The sequence below is a fragment of the Dipodomys merriami genome, unplaced genomic scaffold (assembly GCF_024711535.1).
Source record: "Dipodomys merriami isolate MVZ:Mamm:240054 unplaced genomic scaffold, mDipMer1.0.p SCAF_28, whole genome shotgun sequence".
Classification (NCBI taxonomy): Eukaryota; Metazoa; Chordata; class Mammalia; order Rodentia; family Heteromyidae; genus Dipodomys; species Dipodomys merriami.
Genome location: NW_027204270.1, coordinates 3,277,665 through 3,294,819, shown reverse-complemented (window position 1 = coordinate 3,294,819; position 17,155 = coordinate 3,277,665).

The following is a 17,155-nucleotide window of genomic DNA, read 5'->3' as shown; positions in this document are numbered from 1 at the left end:
CCAGCATGAAAAATGGCCGAGATGCAGTGAGTAAACAACACGCCGCTCACTTCCTGAGCGTCCAGGCTGGGCTCAGTGGGAAGCCGACGCCAACGAAGACAGGCTACCCGCCAGGAAGGGCCATGAGCCCTGGGACACACCTGCGGCTCCTAGAACAGCCCAGAGGCTGCTGGAAGAAACGTCGGGAGCAGAGGGCTTGCTCAAGGCTAGCCTCTACCTCTTGAGTCACAGCCCACTTCTGGCTGTGTGCTGGTTAATGAGCCCGCACTGGCTTTGAACCATGATCCTCAGATCTCAGCCTCCTGAGTAGCTAGGACTACAGGCGTGAGCCCAGCTCTCCTGTCCCTCTTCAGCCCCATGGTAGACCGTCTCATGTGGGGTACCTCTTGTGAGCTATATGCCCAGGGTGGGGAGGCAGGCAGGTAGGCCCCTAGCTCAGGAGCGACTGACTGACAGTGGCTTTGGACTGGGGTGCCTAGCCTTGCGTTCTGGCTCCCCTGGGGTCCTCTGTAAGCTGGGGTGCTCTATCTTCCTGAGCAGTGGAGTCTGGGGGGGGGATCTGCTTGCTTTGCCCTCCTGCAGAGACCTCAGGATAGGCACAGAGGACAGACACTACTTCAACTAGGAAGGCGGGGAAGCTGGGGTCCTCCCATGCCTTGTCCAGGCCAGTCTCTGTGTGTGTGTGTGTGTGTGTGTGTGTGTGTGTGTGTGTGTGTGTGTGTGTGTGTGTGTGTGTGTGTGTGTGTGTGTGTGTGTGTGTGTGTGTGTGTGTGTGTGTGTATGTGTGTGTGTGTGTGTGTGTGTGTGTGTGTGCATGTGTGAGTGTGTGCTGGTCCTAGGGCTTGAAATCAGGGCCTGGGTGCTGTCTCTGAGCTTTTCTCCCTCATGGCTTGAGTCCCTGCTCCACTTTCAGCTTACTTTGGTAGAGTTAAGAGTCTTATAGACTTTCCTGCCTGGACTGGCTTTGAGCCTCAGGTCTCAGCCTCCTGAGTAGTAGGATTACAGGTGTGAGCCACTGTGCTGGGATCAGTCTGGGCTTTGTTGATCCCATGTGGACACTGGGAGACTGCAGGGAGAGGAGAGTGGAGACGCATCCTCAGGGCTCTGCTTTCTCCCTTGCTGTCTGTCCCGAGGCTTGGGCGGCCCCAGATCAGCCCCCACATCCACCCCTGCTCCCCACAAGGGTCCCGGGCCTGTCTTTTGTCAGAGGCCAGATGATAGCAACTCCTAGTTGACTGCAGGGCATTTGGGGGGTAGATTAAAACCAGGAGCCTGCGAATGAAGGGTCCCAAACCCCATCACCCACCCACCGCCGTCTGCCCTGAGGTTAGTGCTGTGGGCAGCAGTTAGCATCGCTTAGAGATGATTCTGTCACTTGGCTGGAGGCGGGGCTTCCTTTCTTCAGCACACTGAATGCGTCTTTGCATTTGTGTAAGTTATTATTATTTTTAAAAAAGTGACTGCCCATTTTACTCCCTATTTTTCTCGTCTGTGTTGTGAATGTTCTCATTTAAAGTAAAACCGTGGAGCTATTGTTAGTCTAGGGGTGGATCGAGACATACAAATGTGTCAAAATGTGCCATGACAAATCTAGGTTATTCTTCCGCAGAGAGAGTTTGCTGGCCCTGATTTAAAGCCAAGCGGAGCTTCGCCGTGTGCCATGCTCTAAGTGTTTGATGCCCGCGGTGCGCCAGCCCATCTAACGGGTGGCCTTGGGGAGTGGGGAGGAGGAGGGGCGGGTGGTGGTGGAGGCTTGAATGGTGGGATCTGGGCTGCCACCCTGGGAGAGCAGCAGAAGGGTTGTCTCCTGCCTCTGTGACCCTCCCTCCCCCGCCCCGTGACCCCTAGGCCTGCTCTAGGGCCGTGCTCTGTAGAATTAGGCAAATACTGCCTTCTCTGGTTCTTCCTGTCTGGTAGGTTGGATGCCAGGCTTTAAAGATCCCAAACTCCTGTTCACTGTTAAGGTAGGGCGTGGGGGTGGGGGGAGGGAGGGGGAGGTCCACTGCCTGGTGAGATGCTGCGGTCTGGTGAGCTTTCTGGAAGATCTGTGACTTTCTCCCCTGCCCCATCTTCATCCTAAGCTTGTTTTTTTTTTTTTTTCTGCCAATAAAACGATTTAGGCGTATGATTTTGAAGAAGGCCGTAGGGATAAAGGAGCCGTGTGCCTCCTTCGCAGGCCCCACCGAGGACATGCCAGTGCCTTAGGCTCAGTCTGTCTCCCAAATGCCCCTTTTCTTCGTGCCAGTACTGGGGCTTGGACTCAGGGCCTGAGCGCTGCTCAAGGCTAGGGTTCTACCACTTCAGTGACAGCTCTACTTCTGACTTTGTGGGTAATAAATTGGAGATAAGATTCCCAAGACTTTCCTGCCCCGGCTGGCTTCGAACCATGATCCTCAGATCTCAGCTTCCTGAGTAGCTAGGATGACAGGAGGGTTGCTGGTGCCTGGCTCCATCTCTTAACTGATTATCAGGTAGCAATTGTACATCTGAGGGCGCCCTGATCAAGTTAGGGCAGATTTCTGCCATCTACAGCCCCTCGCCACCATTGCAGGGTGCAACGTTACAGCTTACTCCCTCTGGTCTAACTGCGGTCCTTGCATCTCTGTAGCAAAGTTGGTTGACTGTGCCGGTGCAGGCCCCCGCGCCCCCTGCCAAGGGCTGTCTATAGCTCAGGTGCTGGGTCTGCTGCCGGTCACATGGTAATGGTAGTAGCGTAATCACTGAAACCTCACAGCTAGAGCAGCCGTGCTGGGGTATGCCCCACATGTCGCCAGTCCTCCATGTGATCATTTATTGGCCCCTCACAAGCCCCCCCCCACCAGGTGCAAGCCCATTCATTATCAGCATCGCCTCCCCATTTTACAGACAACGAGACTTGGCCCAGGGAGGCCTTGGTTGTAGCCAGCAGAAAGTAGCAGAGCCAGATGGGATTCAAACAAGGAGTCTGCCTCCCACTTCTACGGCCTCCATTTCCCCCATGCCACCACCACGCCAAGGACCCCGGTCCCTGCTGGTTTGGACTGTGGTTCTGCCAGTGCTCTCCTGGAGGGGAGGCTTTCTACAGCTCTGGCCTTGGAGCTTGAGTTCTTCTGGAACAAACTGAATGAGCTGGAGATGAGGGGAGGCCCTGTAGCAGGGGAGGCTGGGAGAGGCTGGGACTGGGGTGGACGCCGTGAATACCCGCAGCCTTGTGTGGAGGCGGGAGGCGCGGGGCCGCCATCTTGGGATGGTAAGCCTGCTCTTTCAACATGCTGGCAGACTTCACCTCGCCAGGACCAAAGCGCCAGCAGCACGGCACTGGAGGGAGCCCCTTCAAGTACTCACCGATCCGAGGCCGCTGGTACTTCCTGAAGCCCCAGGGGATGGTGGGTGACTGGAACAGGTGCAGCTTTTAGTGGCTGGTGCCCGACTTCCGGTCTCACATCACTGGCCAGGTTCCTGCTTACTGCTAGGGAGCTGCTCCTGAAGGATGTGCAGAAAAGAGACGCCAGGGTGTGCCCTGCGCCTCCAGCCGACGCCCCTTCCTCCTGAGCACTTCCAGGGTCCCGTCCACTCCGCCCAGCCCCAGGGACAGCTGCAGAGGAGCCCAGGCCGGGCCAGCGAGAAGTGGGGGCAGGGTATCCCAAGGGTCAGCCCCGCCCATCCGGCCCCTTCCGCTGTCTCTGGAGCACCGGCCCTGTGGCAGGTGACTACATTAGTTTGGGCAGAGAGCATTTGTACACCGTGTTGGGACCTCTCTGTTCTCGTGAGCCAAGAGATTCTTGGGCGAGGGGAGCAGAGACAATTCTGGAAGAGGGAAAAAGGCCAGAGGCCCGCTCTGAAGACATCAGCCCAGCCCCGATTCCTGTCCCCGGGAGGTAAACTCTGAGCCGGCTGGAGGAAGCCAGGCGAGGTTGTGTTTGTTCCTTAGCTCGGGGAAGGTCAAGGCGGGCGAGAGTGACCTCACCTCTCAAAAAGTCCTGCAGGGAGTCGGGGTGGGCTGGTCAGCCTCTGGGGGGTGGAGGGGGGCGATGGTTTGGGGCGCATCCTTCTCTGTCCACTTAGAAGCCAGGGCCTGGGGTGTGCGCGAGGCTGCAGGGTGGTTCAGACAGAGGAGCACACAGGGCAGGGTGGAGGCTGGGGTTCGTGCTGGGCAGTGGGGAGACGTGAATCTCAGCCAAGGCCACATCTTAGGCTCCTTGAAGCTGGGTTGCTGTCTTCACGGAGTCCTCTATGTCTGTCAGTGCTCGGGCAGAAGCGAGCTTCTCCCGTCTCCTCCTTCCTTCCACCCGTCTGCCTGGATGTGGTGAGCCAGAGGCTTGAGAGTGGCTAGAGGCCATTGGCTGCTCCTGGATAGACAACCCAGGACCCTCAAGTTCTGCAGAGGGAGATGCAGGGGCAAGGGTGTGGGTCCTGGGACGATAGGAGAGACACAGTGGAGGGGCGAGGAGTTGAGCTGAGGCCATCCCTGCAGTGGGTAGAAGCCACGTGGTCAGCGTCTGCAGCCTGGAACTCCAGCCAGAGCGTTTCCCCGATTTCCCCAGGGCACCAGGGACACCTTCCGGTCGCAGGAGCCCCTCCCTCCTTCGCCTTCCTGTTCTCCTGATGTTTTAGCCTCCGAATCTTGGATGCACTTTCGGGAGGCAGACGTTTGCAGGCTCGCTATTGATTTCTGCCTTTGTAACTCTTGCCTTTACCGTGATTAATATTTGATTTACACCCCGAGTTTCTCCTACTTCCCATCTCTTTCTAGCTCATTAAATCTCCTTGAGTGGAGTCTCTAACGTTCTCCTTTGGAGCCTGTCTTCCACTCTGCTCCTGCCTCCCCTTCCTGCCGTCTGTCCATGTAGAGGCCTCTTGGAAAGCAGAGACGCATTTGGCTGAAGCCTGACCTCGCTGCTGCTGGGACGCGTGCCCTGGTTCAATGGGGGAGCTGTCCTCTCCCGCAGAAGCCTGGCCTGGCAACTGTGTTTGTGGGTACTACAGGGCTTGGATGCTCCTGTCTGAGCGTGGGCCCGATGATCCCCAGTGGTCCAGAGCCAGTGTCGTAAGCTCACTGGCAGCTTCTCCCTGGGTGGTGACAACCAGGCCACAGGCCCTGGTTCTTGAGAATGACCATCTAAACCAGCCTGATAACCAGAGCCCTGGTTAGCAACACGAGGCCCTCTGATGAAACAAATACTAATGCGAGAGCCGACTCTGCAGCAGCAGGCATCTGGTGGATCCATTCCCAAGTGCTTTGTGAAAATGGAGAAACTGAGGCTGAGCCCCAGGCCAACCACTTCTGCAGCCATATGTTATGGGCCGTCTGAGCTCTGAGCATCCTCAAAGGCCAGGTGGGGAAAACCCTGCTGACCAGGGACCGTGTGGACGCGGATGGACGACACACTTGTGGTGGTCCCCGGAGAGGCCTCCTTTTGCCTCTGGGTTCTCCATGACGGACATCTGCGTGTGGCTAGGTACTGACTTAATCCGCAGGAGGCTGGTGGACTTTATGATGAAGAAATAATAAAAGGGTCGGGGTCTCTGACGGAGCAGAGCACACATCTACCTGTACAGAGGTCTAGAACAATGCTCTCTGGTCACAAGGTCCACAAAGTATGCGACTCCACCGGGACCAAGCGTCTGCAATAGACAACTCTAGTTAGTAGCTGCGGGGACTGCGGGTAGCAGGAGGGGTTGGAGCAATGGCACAGCTGAGAAGAAGCCCGACTCCAGCCCCTGCTGACCTGGAGTCTCTCGGGTGAGAGGCCTTCACTTCAACCATCTGATTCTGCCCAAGCTGGGCGTGTGTGGATGTGTGTGTGTTGCATCTTGCTCCCTAGTCCTGGGGATAATGAGCACACGGACAGCACATCTGTTTGGTGTCTGGCTTTTCTTCCTCTGTGTTCTGAGCATCCTGCCCATCCAACTTCCCTACCTCTGTCTTTTTCTATTTTCTGGCATACATAATGTGTGCCTGTACAGGTACATTTTTTCACCTGTAGAACAGTCACTAAAATTACTCAGAGAAATCTGCTCAGAAACACTATAACACCATCAGAGCTGTAGTCATCCCATTTGGGAGGCTGACGCAGAGGATTGTGAGTTCAAGGACAGCTTGGGACACATAGTTAGATGGTGTCTTGAGGAGCAAAAGAAGCCAACACACAGCAAGAAAAGGAAAAAGAGATGGAACAAAAGAAAACAAAACAAAAAACTATAAGAGACAAATCGTTGGATGTGTAAAATGTGTTCAAGTCCCACAGGAAGATAGGAAGGAGAAAACATCAACAAGAAAGGAAGAGAGAAAAAAAACCCAGAAAACATAAAACCCATGGGTGGGCCTGTGCCTTAATACAGCAAAAAGTACACACAAAAGGTGTAAATGGACACATTAGAAGACAGAAATTTTCAGAGTGGATTAAAAAACATGATCCAACTATGTTTAGGGTCTAGAAAACTCTCTTCAAAGCACATGTGTGGGGAAAAGACTGTGATAATATTAACAAAATAAAACAAGAGTCTTATGATCAAGTAGACCTCAGAGAAAGAAGATGCCCTCTGGAGAGGTGAGATGAGCGAGGGTCATTCCAACGAGGAGCCGGAAGCCTTGATGCGTCCCTATTCACCAATACAGCAACAAAATATTTGGAGGGAAAACTGGTAGAACCGTCAGGAGAAACTGATAAAGCCATAAGGACAGCTGGAGATTTCATACTCACTCTCAACAGTTGATAAAGAACCAGACCCCAAAACAGCAGAGACAGAGAAGAGCTTAGCGCCCATAACCAAGTGGACCTAATTAATACTTGCAGAATTTTCTACCCAAGAATAAAAAAAACAGACTCTTTTTTTTTCCTTTTTTGGTGCCAGTACTAGGGCTTGAACTCAGGGCTTGGGTGCTATCCCTAAACTATTTTGCTCAAGGCTAGGGCTCTACCACTTGAGCCACAACTCTACTTCTGGATTTTTTTTTGGAGCGGGGGTGGTTTATTGGAGATAAAGAGCCTCATGGACTTTCTTGCTGGGGCTGGCTTTGAACTGTGATCCTCAGATCTCAGCCTCCTGAGTAGCTAGCATGACAGGTGTGAGCTCCCAACCCCCATGAGAATATATATTCTTGTCATGCTCTCTATCTGGAACGTATTTCCACATCAGTGTGGCTCCTACAACAAACACACTTTCATCATATTTGTGAAATCACACTCCAGGTATTCGGGAAACCAGTACCAGATGGCAATCTCCAAACACTGGACTCTGAGCAGAGTCCTTCTGAATGAAGCCGAAAACAGGAGGCCCCAACATCATGGCCAAGAATATTTTAACACTTAATACTATAAAAGAAGAAAGTTCTCAAACGTAGGAGAAGAACAAAATACTTCTGATGCAAACAAAAGGAAGGATGTAATAAAGATGAGAACAGAAATCAATGAAGAGGCCAGCAGAGAAACAAAAAAAGAATATTAATGGTGGAAAGAGATGGTCTTTGGGAAGGTCAATAAAATTGACAAACTTTTAGTAAGACAGATGTAGAAAAAGAAGACAACACACTGTCAATGTGAGAATGAGACCAGAGGATATCAAGAGCCCCAGACAAGAAGAGACATAGAGGGAGATACATCTGCACCGGATAACAGACAAAAGGAGCCACTTCTTCAAAGACACAAGCTGCGACAGCCCACCCCTTTGTGTAAGAGGTCATTTGAATAGCTCTATGGCTATTAAGGAAATTTGTAATTTCAATTTGTAACTATAAAACTCCCCCCCCCAAAGAAAAACCGTCAGGCCCTGAAGCTTTCATTGAAGAATTCTGCCAAACATTTAACAAAAAATCAACACTAATCCTGTATAATTTCTTTCATAAAATAGAAGGGGAAGAGAGCGCGTCCCAATTCACAATAAACCTAGCTTTACCCTGATACCTAAATCAGAATAAGGACAATATGAACCTACATGCACACAAATAATGTCTCACGAATATGGGCAGACTAAACATTCTTTACTAAACCATTAGCAAATTAAATTTAGCAATATAGAATTTCAGGCATGGGCATGCAAAACCTGTTCAATATTTGAAAATCAACCAATTTATCTACCACATCAGTAGGCTAAGCAATAGAAAATACATCATGGGATCACATAAATTGAGGCAGAAAAAAAACACTTGACAAAATTCCATATTCATTTATGAGATGTGCTCTTGGAGAAATAAGGAGAATTTTCTTGATTTGATAAACGGTATCTACAAAGACCTACCTACAGCGAACTGCGGACTTGATGTTGAGGGGCAACGTGATCAGGGCAAGGAAAGCAAGAGCATGCAGTCTGTACTCGAAGGCAATATGGAGACTGTTTTAAGAAAGGTTACTGGCATGCGTGGCTCACACATGGGATCCTTGCTACTCAGGAGGCTGAGATCTGAGGATCGAGTTTTCAAGTCAGCCCAGGCAGGAAAGTCTGTGAGGCTCTTAGTGACTCTTATTGACTCAATTGACCACCAGAAAACAGAAGTGGCGCTGTGGATCAAAGTGGGAGACTGCTAGCTGTGAGTGAAAAAAGCTCAGGGACAGCGCTCAGGTCCTGAGTTCGAGCCCCAGGACCAACAGAAAAAAATTAAGTAGTTGTGCAAAGATGTTATAATTTCCACAAACCATGTTGTGAGTACCGTGCTTCTTGGTCAGTGGCACCTTTCCTTTGTTCTTGTCCAAAGGGGTCATGATCCTAAACGTCAAACGTAAGGTTATAAAACTCTTGGACACACACAGGAACAGATTTTTTTGGATTAGAGAATCAGCAAGAGCTCTTAAACACTACAGGGCACAATCCATATGCTGAGCTGCACTCCTTCAAAATGAAAACTTTTTTTTGCTCCATGAAGGACTTGTGGGATGAATGCAAAGACACGGACGTGTCAGAGAATAGTTGCAAGCCACGATCTGACAGAGGACTAATACCTAGAATATAGAAGGCACTCTTAGACCTGCACGGGAGAAAGGAAACCCTCCCACTAGAAGATGGGCAGAAAGAATGAACAGGTACTTCCCCGGTGTAGCAAATAATACGTATATACAATAATACACAAGATAGCAAATAAACACACAAAAAGACGCTCCACGTGGCTGCCCATTAAGAAAATGTAAATTAATGCAAAGTGAGATGTCACTGCACATCTTTCAGAAAGGCCAAAATTAAAAGAAGTCGCATCAGCTAACCCTGGTGAGATGGTATTTAGACCGAGTCACCCCTGAACTGCTGGCAGGAGAGAGTTTGGCTTTTTTTCTTTTTTTAATATACATATTTTTATTGTAAAGATACGGTACAGAGGGGTTACAGTTACACGAGTAAGGTAATCAGTCCATTTCCTGTGGAGCATTGTTACCCCCTCCTTTGTTTTGCCCCTCCCCTCCTTCCCCTCCCCTGGGAGATTCATACGACCCAAGAATTGCATTCCTGACGTCCATGAGGAGTTAGACCCTCACACAAACCTACACTGGCTTTGAAAACACAGATAGCCTGCAGTGGTCTATGGTTAAGCAAAGCAGCGAAAGGTCTAGTGGTTGCAGGTGTTAAAACCTGGGTGGGTGTGAGAGAGAAGCAGGCCTGGCCAGCCAGGGAGAGGCGGCCCTCGGGCTGCCTGATCCCATCGGCAAGCTCGCTCTGATCGTACGATCGTGATTTCACGAGACACCACCATTGGGAGAAACTGGATAGAAAGACAATATGGATCTCATGTTCTATTATCTCTCGTTCTATTCTCTCAGCTGCTTGTGAACCAACAACTATTTAAAAATAACAAGCTGAAGTAGATTTTGCAGGCAGTGTGTATGGTTATAGGATAATTTTATGTATGGCACTAGTACCTAGATATAGTAAGTGCTACATGCAGTAAGCCTGTGTTGACTTGTTTTTTGGCTGTACTCGGGTTTGAACTCAGGGTCTTGTTCTTGCTAGGCAGGGGGTCTGACACTTGAGCCGACCTCCCACCCCTGTTTGATATCATTATTGCTAATGTGATGTCAGTACTGGGGCTTGAACTCAGCTTCTTTGTGCCTCTACCACTGGAGCTGCATGTGGCTCCACTTCCAGCTTTGTGGTGGTTAATTGGAGATAAGAGTCCCATAGACTGTCCTGCCAAGGCTGGCTTTGAACCTCAGTCCTCAGGTGTTAGCCTCTCTGAGTAGCGAGGATTACAAGTATGAGCCTCACTACCCAGCTCACTACTATTGTTTTTTAAAATAAGGTTTCACAATATACTCAGGTAAGCCTGGACTTCGATCCTCCTGTTTATGTTTTCTATGTAGCTGAGATGGTAGGTGTACAACACTACACAGAACCTTACAGATTGAGATGAGCTCTTGCAGAGTTTTGTGTGGGCCGTGGTAAGCCACAATTCTCCTCGTCTCTGCCTCCCATGTACCTGTGATTCCAAATTCCTATGATTCAGAAAGCTCGTAGAGGACTTTCCTGCAACGCGTCCAGCGTGCGGCAGGCGTGGGCCGCTCGGCAGGCGCTCCTGGCGCTGTGCCTGTCTGTGGGCTCTCGTAGTTGCATGTCTCCGGGCTTCTTGGAGCATCTGGCTGGCTCCAGGCTTGGGGTGGAGGCTCAGGGGCCGCCATGATGGGTGATCTGAGATGCCCCCACAGGCTTGTGTGGACTGCTTGGTCGTAAGATAGTGGTGCTACTTTGGGAGGTGGTAGAACCTTCTGGAAGTGGGGCCCGGAGGGAGGAAGTGGGTCCTGGGGCAGCTTTGGAGGTGATAGTGGGTTCTGGCCTCTCTTCCCAGCTGCTTCTCGGCAGCAGGGTGAACACTTCCTGCTCCACACGCTCGCCGCCAAAGTGATGCCCAGGCTCTGTACAGCCGGCACACGGCCCGGCCCGGGGAGGCCCTCTCCTGCTAGCGCCCGCGACATGGGGGGGGGTCTCCCCTCCCCTCAGCTCACCTGGGATGAGCTGCTGACGCAGGACCCCTATTACAGTGGTTCTGTTCCTGCCCCGGTGCTAAGCAGGGTGGGTCTGTGGCTTCCAGGCTCTGGGGCAGGGCCAGCGCCGCCGTCGCTGAAGGTGTGGATATGGCCTCGCGCTCACCGGCTCTCCAGTGCCCCTCTGCAGGGCTGCGGCCCCCTGGTTCTGTCCCTGGCCATCCTACCAGGGCCTGGGGCCCCTCTCCCGAGGCCAGCGAGGGACAGGGCTTGGGCCATGTGAAGAGTTCTGCGAGCTGAGGGTCCTGCGGTGTGGGGAATGGCTGGGTGGGCGCAGACAGAGCCTTCCCCAGAAAGAAGAGTGGGCGAGGGGGACACGGGCCCGCCAGGCAAGCCCAGGGCCCCAGGCAGATGGCGTGGCTTGTCTATTAAGGGGGTATCAGGTTGGGGCTGGAAGTCCCTCTCAAGTCTCTCCTAGGGCCGTGTTCCCACAAGCTCTAGACTCTGGCCAGGGCCCTCCTATTGGAAACCTGAAGCAGACTTTGTTCTCTTAAAGAAGATTCTGGAAGCCTGCTCGTTCCTGCTCGTGGGCCCCACTGTCTCCCCGCACTGGCTGTCACTGCTCTGGGCACCTTGGCCACTTCAGGGCTGTGGCCTGCCCCACCCTGCTGGAGTTCTGTGGCCTTCAGGAAACCATCATGGTCCCCTGGGAGTCTGGCATGGACTCAGTGGGGATCCGGGAGCCGCTGCTCTCCGTGAGTGGATGGCCTGTCACCTACGGGACTGAGGTGTGGAGCAAGGGTGTCAGACGCAAGCCCCTGCCCGACACAGCGGCTGGGCTGGCTGGTGGCAGTGGCCTGGCCACCCAGGCCTGCCCCGGGTCCACACGCTGGGCGTCGGCTCTGGCCAGCGTGGTCTCCATGCCGGCCTGGCCCCATGCTCCACTGTAACACACGCAGCCTTGCTCGTTGGGATTCCAGCCTGCCAGCTCCTGTTTCCTGGGGGGAGGGGGAGAGGGAAGGGAACGGGGTGGGGGTGGCAGGGAGGAGCTGTTCCCTTCCATGCACTCAGGAGGCATTAGGGAGCAAAGGCGTAATCCGGATCCCCACGGCAGGAACACAAATGGAGACCCAGAAGCGAGCGTTTGGGAGAAATCAGGAGGCGGTGGCAGAGATGTGTCAGCGGTGCGTGTGCAATCAGGGGACTGGGGGTTGTTTCTAGTCCCTTCCTTTGGCTTGTCTGCTTCCCCCCACCCCAACCTTTCTACTGTGAACATCTATTACTTGGTAACCATGGCTAAAACGTTGTTTTACCAGTTGGCTGGCGCGGTGGCAGGCGTCTGCTGCGTTACCACCGGAGGTGGGGGCCCAGGGCAGCGCCAGCCCTCTGCTCCAGCCTCCCGGGGAGTCTGTCCTGTTCACACTGCCCCGCGTCCCCAGAGGCAGCGGGCTGTTTCTCCTGGGGCTGGTGTGTGCCTCACCCTGATTGCAGCTCAGCAGCCCCAGACTCTCAGACACGCTCCTCGTGTCTCAGGGTTGGGCTAAAGCTGTAGGGCGACAGGTGCAATGCTGGAGCTCCAGCGACCTGGGACAGCCCTCCGCCTCCAGCCCCCAGTTTCCCTCACGCGTACAGGAGACGATAATGATGTCTCTTGCCCGGGTCAGCTACAGGACTGAGCGGTGCACCACGTATCTAGAGGCTGTGGCCTGGCTCCTGGTGACCCAGAGGCAGCGTTTGGTACGTTGCAAGGTCTTGCGTGTCACGTCGCGTTACGTGATGCTAGGATTTAAGGCCTGGCTTGGTGACTCCCACTTATTAATCCGGGAGGCCTCAGGAGGACTGCATTCTGAGTCCCCGCTATGAGAGTAAGAGTAAAGCAGGAGGAGGGGGCGCTTGGGTGGAGTGGTGGGATGCTTGCTTAGCAAGCACGAGGTCCCAAGTTCAAACCCCAGTACTGCAAAAAACGGCGCTAGGGTTTGAGTGTGCCCTGCCTCTTCCAGAAGCCACCAGGGAAGCGTCAGGAGGCCATGACCTGACGGGCTTCTGAGAGCCGAGGGTGCCCCTGGGAGAATGGGATTAAGGGTCTTTGTTAAGGGGCAGGGTGGGGTGGGGCTTGTTGTGTGGTGCTCATCCTCAGAAGAGGCCCGGCCCTGCAGCCCTGGCCTCCGGAACGGTGAGAAAGTAAACATTTGGGTCGGACATGGTGGCCACACTGGCGGTCCCAGTGATGTGGACCGGGGGATCTGGGTAGGGGGGGAAGTTCCGGAGGATCACAGTATGAGGCCAGCCCAGGAATAAACATGAGCCCCTCTCTGAAACACAACTAAAGCAGAAAGAACTGGGGCATGGTTCAAAGCCTTTCCAGCAAACACCAGGCCCTGGGTTCAAACCCCATGTCACCAACAAGTACATAGTAGCAGAATGTCTGTGGTCCGAGGGGCCGAGGTCATATGCAGGGAGGGAGTGGGGGTGGGGGACAGGAAGGCGGAGCTGGGGGGAGTCAACCTTCCTCACCTGGGTGCCCGGTAACCCCAGGCCCCCCTCCCCCTCCCAGCCAGCAGAATGTCACTGACAACAGAGGGGCCTGAACTCCCCGCCAGTGCCGGCAGGGAAGTGGGCTCTGCCTGCTTCCTGCTTTTATTATTTTATTTCATTTTGGGGGTGGGGGGCAGTCCTGGGCTTGAACGCAGGGCCTGGGTGCTGTCCCTTAGCTTTTTTTGTCCAAGCTGGTGCTCGACCACTTGGGCCCCAGCCCCACATCTGTTTGTTTGGTGCTTGATTGGGGATAAGAGTCACACAGACGTTCCTGTATGGGCTGGCTTTGAACTGTGATCCTCAGATCCTAGTCTCCTGAGCAGCTAGGATGACTGGGTGAGCCACCCGTGCCTGGCTTTGTCCAGCTTTTAGCTCAGCGAGACCGTGTGGGTCCTCGGAGCCACAGAGCAGCCTGCCAATGGAGCCTGTCTCTAAGGCTCTGGGTTCATGGTTGTTTGTGTGGGGACCAGGCTGGGGTGGTCGTTTGTGTGGGGACCAGGCTGGGGTGGTCGTTTGTGTGGGGACCAGGCTGGGGTGGTCGTTTGTGTGGGGACCGGGCGGTGATGGTTCTGCTCAGTTCCCACGGGGGGGGGGGGTGGGAGCCGGGGAAGAAGTTGAGGGCTGAGGGGCTAGGATGGTTCTCGGCCTCGACACCAGCTCTCCTCGCCCTCTGCCCTGCAGGCCCCTCTCTTGTTGTTCTGGGGCACGGCCTAAGCCTGTGGGGTCTGGGCTCCTGAGATCAGGGCAGAGTTTGGGGTCCTTAGTGAGTCTGATTTCTAGGGTCCACCTCCTGACCATGGGGGGGGTGCTGTCTCCTGCTCTCCCAGAATCTCTTGTTCTCCCAGAGCTAAGATGGGCCCTCAACAGCTAGGCCTGTACTGAGGAACACCTAGAAACCTCCTTCAGCCCAGCCTGGGAGAGTGCTCCAGGGAGGACCTCCTTCAGCCCAGCCGGGAGAGTGCTCCAGGGAGGACCTCCTTCAGCCCAGCCGGGAGAGTGCTCCAGGGAAGAGGCTGCGGGCTGAGGAGGCAGCCTGCAGATGGTGCGCTCTTGCCACGCCGTCACAGACACCTGGCATCAGAAGGTCCTCTTGTGGGACGTTCAAGCCGGAGGATGGACGCCGGGAGAGACAGGGACGGGAGCTGGGGCGGCCTTCGGGCCTCTCTCCCTCCGTCTGCCCTGCCTGCTCCACCTTCTGCTGGAGGATCCTCGGGCTCAGGGACCCCTCCTCCCCGGCCAGCACCCGGCCGGCCGCTCCCCGAGGCCTGCAGAAGAGAGCTGCGGGGTCCAGCCGCGGCGTTCCTGGCTCCCGGGGAGGCAAGCGCCCTCTCCTCCTCATTGCCCTTGCGTTCTGCGGGGCCATGGAAACCCCAGGCACTTCTGGGGGTGAAATCACGTGTTCTCAGCCCTCTGTGAAGCAGATCCATCTCGTGTCCCAATTTTACAGGTAAGCAAACTGAGGGCCAGAGAGGTGACTTAATTTCCTCAAAGCCACCCAGCCAAGAAGGCAGAGCCGGGCCTGAGGCCGGGCAGATGCCCTCTGGTGGCCCTGCCGCGGGGCCCGGCGTGCCCCACTGGCCGCTGAGCAGGGCCGGGTCGCTCTGTGGTGCATGCCCTAGGAGGAGAGGGCGTCTCCTGTGATGTTCACTTTTTCTCCAAGAATGGAGGAAACCAGGGGTGTGGAAAATTATTTCTCTGTTAAAACATATAGACGTGTGACGAGTGGGAATCAAGATGACCCTGACATTTTAGGCAGTTGAACGCGTGTTAACTGACGCGTCCAAGCGCTCATGGGTCAGGTCAGTGGAGTGGCGGGTGTACGCAGTGTGGGCCAGGTAATTAGTATTTCTGTCTCATTAAATATTTCTCTCTCCCCTCTTTGGCTGTATAAAATACCCGATAAACCATGGTGAGCTCCCCCTCTTTCTCCCCCTCCCCACCCCTGTGTGGTAGGAAGCTGGACCCTCCACCATCAGACTGGATTCTGTTTGCTTCCTGTCATCCAACGTCTCTCTCTTCCCCTCTCCCTTCCCTTTCCCCACCGCAGGATAACCAGGGTAACCACCCTTCAGTTCTCCCTGAAGAACAACCCATAGCAGGACCGAGAACCTGTGTCATGTGTCTTCCAGTGCCTGGCTAGTTCCACTCCCCGCCCCCTCCAGTTCTGTCTGTGCGGCTGCAATCCACAGGCCTCCCTCCTTTTCCCTTGTTCTTATTTTTGTTTTTGTGCTGGCTCTAGGGCTTCAACTCCAGGCCCAGGCTCTGCCCCTTAGCTTTTCCCTCAAGGCTGGTAGTCTACCGCCTGAGCCACAGCTCTACTTCTGGCCTTTTGGAGAGGAGTCTCACCAACTCTTCCCCCCAGGCTGGCTTTGAATCGTGATCCTCAGCTCTTGAGTAGCATGGATTACAGGTGTGAGCCACCAGCGCACTTCTTTCTTTATTAGTTTGTCTTTCAAAGGCCCACAGGGACTCTAAAGCCAAGCGGGGCTGGCTGGGGCTGCCTTGGGCCTGCGCCCGGCGTGTAAGCATGTCCTTCCCGTCTGTCCTTGGTGTCTCTGTGGAGGCTACGTTCTTGTACGGTGAGGGCCCTTTTGCTATTTATTTTGGTCCCGGCCCTACCCATCCCCCAGCAGGCCGGCCGCCTTTCTGGGGCAGCGTCCATGATGGACAGGGCGGTTGGTTCTGGGAGGAGCTGCTGTGAGGAGAGAGATTCCTGGGGTCTCTGGACTCCAAGAACAGAGTCTCCACCAGGGCTTCCTCTGCGGTATGTCTGCCTCTGCCAGGCCAGGGCGCCTATGAGGGCCCCTGGGGACCCAGGAAGCCCAGCCTAGCTGGGCGCTGCCCTGGTAATCTGAGACATCAAGCTGGTCCTCTGGCTCAGCCTCAGACAAAGGCTGGTCCCAGCCTGGTCCTGCTCCCCACCAGGCTCCCCATCAGGGTCCCCGTTTCCCGGCAGGGTTTGTGTCTGCGGGTTCAGGCCCCATCCACACATGGCTTGGATCCCGGGAGCCTGGCTCTGGTCTCAAGCAGGACCTCTTGGGGGCTTCACTGCTAAGTGGTGTCTACTTGTGAGCTTGAGCTCTGCTGGTGTGGGCTGTGTGTGTGCCTCAGTTTCTCCCCTGGGAAGTGGGTTTGGATCAGAATTCTGCCCCATCCAGGTGAGCTCTTTGCTTTCTGCTCCCCTGGCCCTGCCAAACGGGAGGCCGAGGCTCAGGACGGGGTGGGGGTAGGGGGAGCGGTGGGAGGCTCTGAGCTGGTGTGTGTGTGTGTGTGTCTCTCTCTGTGTGTGTGTGTGTGTGTGTGTGTGTGTGTGTGTGTGTGCGCGCGCACGCGTGCACCTCCTGGCCCAAGCACTATGAACTAGAGAAAACCATAATTTGGTGTCTTTCCCAGGGCCAGGGAAATCACAGCTCCGACCCTGGGGGCCATTGCGTGGTCCATTGCCAGGCTGCGTCTGAAGAGGCTTTTTGCACTAAGTGTTACTTTTCTCCCCACCTCCTGATCGGAAGCCTGCAATCGGGCATCCCCTTCCCCCAACTTCTCTCCACTTCCTCTGCTGGCCGATCAGGCAGGGCTGGAGCAGAGGCTGCTCTGGGGGCTCATGGGGTCACTGCTAATACTGGACACAGAGGACAGTGCCTCCCGAGTCCCACCTGTCACCGATGTGTGTGCTTGGAGTCTGGAAGCCGTGTGTGTGCTTGGAGTCTGGAAGCCGCCAGTTGGGAAGGGCCTGGGTCAGA